Raw genomic sequence first — 11,435 nt, 5'->3', positions numbered from 1 at the left:
AGAATTTTTTGGATGAGAAAGCTTTGGATTGCAGCATCATAATATGGAAGATTTTGGATGAAGCTTGCAAAGCAAGAAAACTGAGGCAACTTCAGTTCGCCCCGCGAACAAAGTTCGCCCCGCGAACTGAATGAGACAGCATCAACTCGCCCCGTGAACCCTGCGAATCCAGCAAACTGATTTTTGGGTCAAAAGTGCTGTTTTGAAGGCCAACTGGTTTTGCCATTTTGGTGTCTGCCTTGGAATAGCTTTTCTGTTTTGGATGGAAATGAGCAATTAAGAAAATGTCAACTCTTTTAGGAGAGAAAATAGATTATTCTAGAGATTCATTCATAGACTATTATCATTCACACATTGATATTGAGAGCTTTTTGTAAGAGAGAAAAACAGAGTTTTTCTTCTTTAACTTTCTGCTTTGAACAATGATGATGAGGAGCTAAACTCCCCTTTGTCAAGATTGGAGGTAGTAGCTATTCTCATGTGTTTATGTATTCCATTTGATTTATATGTATGATAAAGATTGTTGATGTATTGAATACTGTTTTTGCCCTAAGTTGAAAACCAGATTTGAGTAGTTGTCGAGAGAGATTATTTGAGTCTTGACATAAAACAGATTTTCAAGTAGTGAATAAGTTGTAGAGATAGATTTACTCATTACTCTTCTTTGGTATTAAACATTAAAGATTGCTATATTGATAGTTAGGTGGAGAGATCGTCTAAGGATCAATATAGTGATTATCACAATATCATTTAGACATAAATGACTTTGAGAGGATACTTGAACATCATCAATAATCTTGAATCTATTTATTTATCATAAGGAATCATAAGCATTTGAAATAGTGAACTCCAATCTTGCCAAGCTTTTACATTAGATTAAAACCATTTTACTGTTTTTAGTGACATTTACTCACAAGATAACTTTCCAACCAAAACAACCTTGTTACTTTCTAAACTTACAACATTTGGATTATAGAACGGCGGTAATATCAACCAATCTCTGTGGATACGATATAAAAATATTTGCCGAAGATATACTTTTCAACAAATTGGCGTCGTTGCCGGGGATTGCTGTCGATATTACAAGCATTGCAATAATTCATTGTTTTAAGTTTTGTTACTTTTATTGTTATCCCTCTTTTGTTTCACTTGGTTTGTTAGTTTTGTAGATTCTAGTGCATGCGAGGAAAAGCAACCGAGGAGCAACTTCAATTTGATCCTGAAATTGAAAGAACACTTCGGAAGCTCAATAGCAAAACACGAAGAAGAAGGAAACTAGCCGAAGAGAGGAACCGGAGAGAAGAAGCATCTACTTCCGCACTTGTTCCAATCGAAGAAGTGGTTGTAGAGGCTTGTGACGGAAACATGGCGGATGACAATCGTACCGAAATGTCCGCTAATAGTCCAAGAAGAAATGCTCAATTTTCCCGTGGAGGAAGAAATACGGAGATGAAGACCGGAATCCTCCAACTTCTCTATGCAAATCCATTCACCGGAATGGATCATGAAGATCCGTATACCCATCTCATCAAATTCTATGAGATTGCGGGTTCTACGGGAATAGACGAAGCGGGTGAAGAAACATTATTCAAGAGGATGTTCCCACACTCCTTAGTGGGAAAGGCAAAAGAGTGGTACCTTGATCAAGAATCAAGAGTGATGACGGATTGGAATTTGTTAGAAGAAAAGTTCTTAGAAAGATATTTCCCTCAATCCCGATTCATGGAAGCCAAAACGGCTATTGCAGTATTCACTCAAGGAAGCAACGAGTCTTTAAATGAGGCTTGGGAAAGATTCAAGTCAATGTTGAGAAAATGCAAGGGTCATGGTTTTGATGAGCTCACTCAAATCCATATTTTTCTAAATGGGCTCCAATCAACTCACAGAACACTTTTGGATGCTACCGCGGGTGGCTCTCTTATGTCAAAGAATGCGGAAGAAGCTAAAGTCATTATTGACCGGATGGCACTCAATGATCGTCAAAGTCAACATGACCGTAGTCCTTCACAACGTAAACCGGGAGTTCTTGAGTTAAATACCAATGACGCCATTCTTGCTCAAAATAAGCTACTCTCTCAACAAGTGGAGTTGCTTACTCAACAAATGGCCAAGCTTCCACAACAAATGATGGAAATTCAAGGTTCTCAAGTTCGACATCAAGTAGCATGTTGCGAATTATGTCAAGGAGATCATCCTACTGGTTTCTGCCCTCCACTAGAAGAAGTGAGTTATGTGAACAATCAAAATCAAGGCTATCAAAGGAACAATCAAGGTTATCAACCATCAAGGTTCAACAACCAGAATTTTCAGCAGCAAAGTCCTTATCAACACCCAAATTCTCAAGGACAACAATCGCAAGGAGGAAATTCAACGCTAGAAGACACTCTCCAACAATTCATGCAAACCTCCATGGAAAATCAGAAGAGCACCGAGGCAGCAATCAAGAATTTGGAGAATCAAGTAGGTCAGCTTGCAAAACAATTGTCGGAACAAACTGCAGGATCTTCTTTCTCCGCTAATACTCAAACTAATCCAAAGGAGCATTGTAAAGCAATCTTTACTAGAAGCGGTAGAGAGTTGACAAGTGAAAAAAGTGAGGAAATTACAGTTGAGAATGATATGGATGCTGTGCTGGAAAATGAGTATGTGGCTTGTGGAAAGAAGAAAGTGGCAGAAACTGCTCAGTTCGCGCCGCGATATCCCTTCGCGCCGCGAAAACAGCAGAACCAGCAATTGATGGAAGAGCAGCAGTGTGAAGCGGAAATGAATAAGGAAATTGAACCAAGGAAGAAGAAGAAAGGAGAGAAAGGAGTGAAGGTCAGTCCAGTTCAACATTTACCATATCCGCACGCACCATCAAAGAAGGATAATGCTAGACACTATGCACGGTTTATGGACATATTCAAACAACTTCAAATCAATATTCCATTTGCCGATGCATTAGAGCAAATGCCGCGGTATGCAAAGTTCATGAAGGATATTCTCACAAAGAAAAGAAGACATGTGGAAGACGAAACCATATTGCTTGATGCACGGTGTAGTGCCATCATCCAAAAGACTCTCCCAAGGAAAGAATCTGATCCAGGCCGAGTCGTTTTACCAGTAACTATTGGAGACACCTACATGGGTAATGGCTTGATTGACTTGGGATCTAGCATCAATTTAATTCCCCTATCCATTGTCAAAAGATTGGGAAATGTTGAGATCAAATCTACAAGGATGACTTTACAACTAGCTGATAAGTCTACCACTTCACCATATGGAGTTGCTCAAGACATGTTAGTGAAGGTGGACAAATTCTTGTTTCCGGTAGATTTTGTGATAGTAGACATGGATGAGGATCGTGATGTTCCTATAATTCTTGGAAGACCATTCATGAAAACAGCTCGAATGATGATTGATATTGATGATGGACTAATGAAAGTGAGGGTGCAAGATGAAGAGGTAGCCTTCCATCTTTTTGAAGCCAAAAAGCATTTCAATGGTAAGTGTGACTCCTTCCGAATCGATGCCACCAAAGAGGGACTAGTTGATATCGCAGACCAGGTTCATCTTTCTAATCCATCAGAGAAATCTCTTATCGGAGTCTACAAAGTTTTGACCAAAAACGAAGGCTTGGATATGACAAAGGAAGTGGAAGAGCCAAAACTAGAGCCAAATTTGAAGTATTCGTTCCTTGGTGATGACTGCACTAAACCGGTGGTCGTTAGTAATACATTGTCCACAAAAGAGGAGAATCGATTGATGCGAGTGCAAAAAAAGAAGGAAGTTGTCAACTTAGTAGAGGTCAGGATGATTTGTTCTATTTCCGATGGTGAATGGGTGAGTGTTGTGCAAGTAGTTCCGAAAACGGGTGGTATCAGATTTTATCGAAGGTTCATCAAGAACCTCTTGAAGACAACAAAGCCCTTGAGGAAGTTGCGTAACAAAGCCGGATCGTGAAGACCGTTGAACCGTCGAGCTCTAAACGACGTTAAACAAAGCGCTTGTTGGGAGGCAACCCAACTTTGTAAGTCTGCATTTTAATTTTTTTCTACTGTGTGGGTTTCTGCTGTGTTAAATTTTGAAAAAATTGGATTCTGTTTTTTACCGTTCGCCCCGCGAACTGAATTCACAGCTTCAGTTCGCGCCGCGAACAGTGAATGGCAGAACCAATTTTTTTGAAATTTCCTTCAGTTCGCCCCGCGAACTGAAAAAAAAACTTTTATTTTATGTCATTTTCGTTTCATTCCTATTTTCACGAACTTAGGAGAGTCTTTCAACAACCTCGCTACTCCACGTCCAAACCTCCAAATTTCAAAACTTCCCCTCTCCATTCCCTTCCTAAGAGGATTTTGTTGATTATGCTAAGTGGCCTGAGGGCAAGCCAATTTTTTTGGGGGGTGCAGAAGGTGGTGTAACCCATGGCGATGAGTTGAAGGAAGATTGAGGAGTTTGTTGAACTTTAGAGTTTGTCTTGATAATTGCATGAATACTTTTTAAAATTTAAGTGTGTTACAATCAAATTGATTTACCAACATTGTTGTTTAATTGTTCTTACTCTTAAGTCAAGCTTAAAGCAACCGAGAAATGATCGCAAAGAAAGAAGCATAGGACACTTCGAATGGTGATGATAAGAATTAGTGTCGGTATTTCAAGGTACACTTTATCGCTTTCTAGACTTAACATGAGTAGTTTGATGATGTGTGCAAATTCCATGTCATAAATTCATTGAAGTATATGTCATTTTTGAATCAAAATAGGACTTAACCAATTGTGAGGAAGCTTTCCATTGTACACTAAAAAGCGGGAAACCGAGCATTATTTTAACTCATTCTTATCATGCTAAATCATGCATCAATCTATTTTTGTGTGAAAACTTTGAAAATGATAGAGGCATTGTTTATGAGAGAAACCACTTGACCAAAAAGTTTGAATCAACTAACCTTGTGAGGAATAATCCTTAGTTAAACCCCTTTGAGCTTATTTTAGGATTCATTTGATAGATCATTGTAAAATCAATTGTAAATTTTGGAATAAATGAATCCTAATTTCTTTTGTATCAGTTGAAACCTCAAACCGAGTTGTTTGCAAAATTTGCCTTTTGCTTATGTCTAAGTAGGGAGCATTATTGAATAAATTTGGTTTTGGAATCTAAAGTTGGGGAAAGTAAAGTGAAAAGTTGATTAGAAACTTGGAAAAGTGAATTTTTATGAAAGGGTAAAAATATGAAAAGAAACAAGAAAAAGAAATCACCCTTGAAACCATAGAGCAAAGAAAAAAAAAAGGAATAAAAAAAAAAAAGAAGCAAAGAAAATGCTCATGGTTATGTGGATTTGAAAAGAAAAAGAAAAAGAAAAAGATAGGGATCAAAGAAAGGGAAATTGTGTAGAGTTAAATGTTTGAGAATGCTCCCTTAGGATAGGCAACTTTGTTGAATTCTCTTAATCATATCCTTTCTTGTAACCTAAGCCACATTACAACCTTGAAAGACCTCTTGATTCTCATTTTTCACATGATTTGGTACTTGTTGTGATAACCGCATGATTTGAGTTGTTGTTGATTTAATTGCTTGGATGAGTGAAAGTAACCCTTCATGTTATTCATCATTATTATGATGTGTGTGTAAGTTTGATTCAATTTTGACATATATGGCTTTGAATTCCTTGGAATGATTTTTGCACTTTACCATTTCCCTTATTCATGTTTTGTCTAGAATTGAGATAGGTGAATTGAGAAAATGCCAAACGCTTTTGAACCATTTGAATGTCCTTGATAAATCCTTGTTTCAATTTTTTGTGTCATTGCTTTGGTTGTAAAGGTGGAAACTTTTGTTTAGGGACAAACAAAATGCTAAGTTAGGGAGAGTTGTTAGGGACCAATTGGTACTACTTTTTATATCATTTTATTGGTCCCTTTTACCAAGTTTTGATGTAATTATACACTTTTATTCTCACTACTTTGTATAAATGCAATTAGGTTTAATTTATTTTGTTTCAAATAGTTATTTCACATTTTTTGTTAGTTTTGTAGAATTTTTTGGATGAGAAAGCTTTGGATTGCAGCATCATAATATGGAAGATTTTGGATGAAGCTTGCAAAGCAAGAAACTGAGGCAGCTTCAGTTCGCCCCGCGAACAAAGTTCGCCCCGCGAACTGAATGAGACAGCATCAACTCGCCCCGTGAACCCTGCGAATCCAGCAAACTGATTTTTGGGTCAAAAGTGTTGTTTTGAAGGCCAACTGGTTTTGCCATTTTGGTGTCTGCCTTGGAATAGCTTTTCTGTTTTGGATGGAAATGAGCAATTAAGGAAATGTCAACTCTTTTAGGAGAGAAAATACATTATTCTAGAGATTCATTCATAGACTATTATCATTCACACATTGATATTGAGAGCTTTTTGTAAGAGAGAAAAACAGAGTTTTTCTTCTTTAACTTTCTGCTTTGAACAATGATGATGAGGAGCTAAACTCCCCTTTGTCAAGATTGGAGGTAGTAGCTATTCTCATGTGTTTATGTATTCCATTTGATTTATATGTATGATAAAGATTGTTGATGTATTGAATACTGTTTTTGCCCTAAGTTGAAAACCAGATTTGAGTAGTTGTCGAGAGAGATTATTTGAGTCTTGACATAAAACATATTTTCAAGTAGTGAATAAGTTGTAGAGATAGATTTACTCATTACTCTTCTTTGGTATTAAACATTAAAGATTGCTATATTGATAGTTAGGTGGAGAGATCGTCTAAGGATCAATATAGTGATTATCACAATATCATTTAGACATAAATGACTTTGAGAGGATACTTGAACATCATCAATAATCTTGAATCTATTTATTTATCATAAGGAATCATAAGCATTTGAAATAGTGAACTCCAATCTTGCCAAGCTTTTACATTAGATTAAAACCATTTTACTGTTTTTAGTGACATTTACTCACAAGATAACTTTCCAACCAAAACAACCTTGTTACTTTCTAAACTTACAACATTTGGATTATAGAACGGCGGTAATATCAACCAATCTCTGTGGATACGATATAAAAATATTTGCCGAAGATATACTTTTCAACACTTATGCATGTAACCGGTTAACCATTTCATGTAACCAGTTAGATCCTATTTTTGCAGCATTCCCAAAATTGCTATTGTTGTTGTCTCGTAGCCTTCTACTGCTGCAATTTCCTTCCATGTTCATGACCAAAAGTGTATTCTCTTCATAAAACTCTTGTCTTGTAACCTTGGCTTCATCTCCTTGAACTTTTGACACCTAAAGCATTTTTCCTTGGTTTTTTCAAACCTCTTCTTTTCACCTCTAAAGTTACCTTGACCACCATTTTTGTTGCAGTTGCTCTCACCCCTTTGATATGTCGAATTCCTAGAATTTTGGGACACTCTTCCACCAAAATTATGAAAATTTCCTTTGATCTTCATGGGCCATTTTCCTTTCGATCTCTTGTCCTTCTCAAGCGAGCTTGCAAAATGATATCCATATTTGCCTTATCAGAATTTCTCTCATCCATCCTTTGCTTATGATCCTCAAGAGAGCCTTACAACTCCTTTTTGCTCATCATCGCAAGATCCTTTGATTCCTCCATCGCTACAACCACATTGTCATATTTTAGTGTTAAAGAATACAATATTTTCGAGACAATATACTGCTCTGTGACCGTTCCTTCACAAGCCTTCACTTGATTCACAAAACGAGTGATTCTCAATATAAAATCGTTGGTTGTCTCCTTTTCTTACATTTGAATCAATTCAAGTTGACACTTGTGATTTTGTAACATCACCACCTTATCCTTATTAGTCCATTCTCTAAGATTTCCCATTCTTGCTCTGAAGATTCACAATCACCAACTTTCCCAAAGTTGTCACCATCAACATATTGATAGATAAAAACAATGCCTTGAAATCTTTCTTCTTCTATTCCTTATGTGTTGCTTTTTGTGCAGCTGTTGCACCTTTGTTAAGAGGATTCACCCCATTTTTTTTATCATTTCAAGAACACCTTGGTATCCAAACAACACTTTCATTTTCTTGGAAACATTGTCGCAATTCTTCGTATCAAGGATAAGTAGGTTTCTAGGGATTCTTTCATTTAAGACATGATTCATGTTGCACACTAGATGTTTGTGGATCAAATCAGGCTCTTGATGCTAATGTTGGAACATGGAACCAAGAGATTGGTGAATGATGGAGAAAAACATTATAGTATGAAGAGTGAAAGAGGAAAGTTGTGTGTGTGTGTGTGTGTGTGTGAGAGAGAGAGAGAGAGAGAGAGAGAGAATTTAGGGTGAGAGTGACATTTTTATTAGCCAAAGATGAGGATGCCTCCATGGCATTTATACAAAAGTTACAAAATGATTGAGACGCCCAATACAAGCAATTACATAATAAAAAAATTGAAAAACTCGGGTTTGTAACCGGTTACACTAAACTTATAACCGGTTACACTAAAATAAATCTCCTTTCAGTGGTAACCAGTTATACTCACATGTTAGTTGGTTACAGCTGCAAACTTTTCACTTTTTCTATAACTCAGAAGTGCTTTTGGCCTTGCTATAACCAGTTACACCCCCCCCCCCCCCCCCCCCCCCCCGTGTTAACCGGTTCCAACACTTAAATTGTTAAAAAGGCTTTTAACAAAATGTGATTCAATATTTTAAGAGGGCATAAATACTTTAAGAAATACAATTTATTATAAGTTTTGTTCAAAATAATTCGTAGATGGTAATCGAGTGGCTTAGAGAATAAATATTGAAGTAAGATTATCAAGAAGATTCATAACTATTTTATGAGTAATTAGTATGAGAATGAAGAAGAATCGATAAGAATCAATTAATTTGTTAAGAAATATAATGTATTTAAATGCAACTCTTCAATCTTGTATGGAAATTAGTTCAATGTGTTTCATGAGAATAAAGATTCTATGAGATTTTTTTGGATTTTTTTGGGGATCTCATGAGTTTTTGTCAAAAAAAAAATTCAAAGTTTATTGGATCGGAACTATCAGATTTTTCAAATACACTATTGGATTTTACAAAACTCTGAATTTTTATTGAATTTTTCAAATACACTATTGGAATTTTCAAAAATATATGAGTTTTTACCAAAATTTTCAAAAAATCTATAAATATTTATCAAATTTTTCAAAATTTACCGCATTTGAACTACCATAGTTTTCAAATACACTACCAGATTTTTCAAAAATCTATGAATTTTTACTAGATTTTTCAAATACACTACTGGATTTTTCAAAAACCTATGAAATTTTATCAGATTTTTCAATAAGCATATGAGTTTTCATCTAATTTTTCAAAAAGTCTATGAGTTTTTACCGGATTTTTTAAAATGTCTATGAGTTTTGACCTAATTTTTAAAAAAATCTATTAGTTTTTATCGGAATTTTCAAAAATATCTGGTAGTGTTAATTTCAGTTTTTTTGTAGCCTTTCATAAATGAACTATTGAATTTAAAATAAAATAGAAAAAATTTAAAACATGTCGAATTTATCAAAAAATTTGGAGTGTTAAATTCATTTTTTTTAAATCCATAAAAGTGCATACCGAACTTTGAAAACACATTATCAGAGTTTCCAATCCATACTGAATTTTTCAATTACACTATTAGATTTTTTGTTCACTCTTTCTTGGTTAAATTTTGACAAGGGCACTTTTGCCATTATGAAAATATGTTGAAGTGTCAGGTCAAGCTGTGGGGGATGGCAGAATAAAATCTCATTTTATTGAAGTCCCTAATTCTTCAACTATTCCACGTGTAGTAGTTATTGTTAGAAAGGAACTCTAAGTTAAATGGATCAAGAGTATATCGTGCATATGAATATTTTTCTAATAGTATTTCGAGCACTCTCAAAATGTCTTAAATTATATATGCAAAAATACCCAGGATCATTCCGCCTATCTTCAATTTTGCGCAAGACAAATGAGAATTTGAAATGTAGGGAAGAGAGAAATTGGAATTTTCAATGAAGAAGAGAGTTTAAATTTTGTATGTGTTTTTCTCAATCTGAAACAACCTATTTATAGATTGAATGGTGTTGTTTCACAAGGTTTCCACCCTTGTTTAAACACACATTTTCACCAAGTGTTGCGAATCTTTACTAAGTATTGTGACTCATGATAAAACACTCTCTTTCACCAAGTGTTGTAACTCTTTAGTAAGTATTGTGACCCTTGATAAAACACACAATTTTACCATATGTTGAAAGTTGCAACTCTTTACTAAGTGTCACAACGCGGAAAAAACAATCGGCGGGAAAAAGAACAAAAGAGTCGCCACCGTTCGTTATTTATCCCAAATGAGGGAAAGGAAACGATCAAAGAAAACCTGAAGAGAGGAAAAGACAAGGTCTTGCAACCAAATCTAGGGTTCGGGAGTCAATTATGCGAAGGGAAGGTATTAGCACCCCTACGCATCCGTAGTACTCTACGGTATCCACTCTTGTTGTTCTAGTCTAAAGGGTGTAGGTATATCTAAAGTACTATTTGCTAAAAGAAAGTCAAAAGAAAAGGACTCGCAAGGATGTCGCATCCACTGCCTACGTATCTCACCTGAGTATGAGAATCAGAGTCTTCATAGCTCGACTACCTATGGGCGAAAGAGAAGTGTGCTCGATAAGACATCGCATCTTATGCCTACATATCTCATCTGGAATGAGAATCAGAGCAAAACGTAGTTCAGCTAACTACGGGAACAAGGGTCTCGATTGCAACTAGGGCAAGAGAAAGGGAAGGTCTTGATCGCAACGAGGGCGAGAGAAAAGAATCGCTGCAAGGGCGAAAGCAAGGAAGGATTAGTTGTTAGTCGTCAGTCAAACTCGGTAAGACATCGCGTCTCGTGCCTACGTATCTCATCTGAACATGAGAAACAGAGTTGTCGTAGTTCGGCTACCTAGGGGTTAAGGATTGCCATCTGAACATGGACTTACAAAAGAGGACACTAGCTGTGTCAAAGGAAAGTAGGCAATGTGTTCAACGTCCTAGCAGTAGGTGTCGTAGCTCGCTGAATCGAGTCTTAGGCAATTACCTCTTTGCAATAGAACGAACTGACATGCCACAAGATCGGAGACGCACAGAAGGTCTAAAAGTGGGGAAGCTCTGCCCTAGAGTTGTCATGCAATGTGGACCTATGTGTTAGGATTTACAGAAGGGAACATCTACCTAATGTTAGCATGCAAAGAATAAAGGAATTCTACCTATGTTATCATACAAAGGGTTCTACCTAATGGGTGCTACCTAAACGGAACAAGAGTCGACAGAAGGAGCAAGGAGATGAGCCACGAATAAGGGTAGATGGCGATGCCTGAGGCGATCGACTTACAGGTAGATGGCGATGCCTGAGGCGATCGACTTACAAGAGGATGGATGAATGCGTGCTGGTTCTGTTAAGTTTTGAAAATGATTACTCGACATTGGATCGAGCTTTTGATC

This window comes from Lathyrus oleraceus, chromosome 3 (genome assembly GCF_024323335.1).
Source record: "Lathyrus oleraceus cultivar Zhongwan6 chromosome 3, CAAS_Psat_ZW6_1.0, whole genome shotgun sequence".
Classification (NCBI taxonomy): Eukaryota; Viridiplantae; Streptophyta; class Magnoliopsida; order Fabales; family Fabaceae; genus Lathyrus; species Lathyrus oleraceus.
Note: the sequence above shows the minus strand (reverse complement) of the source record.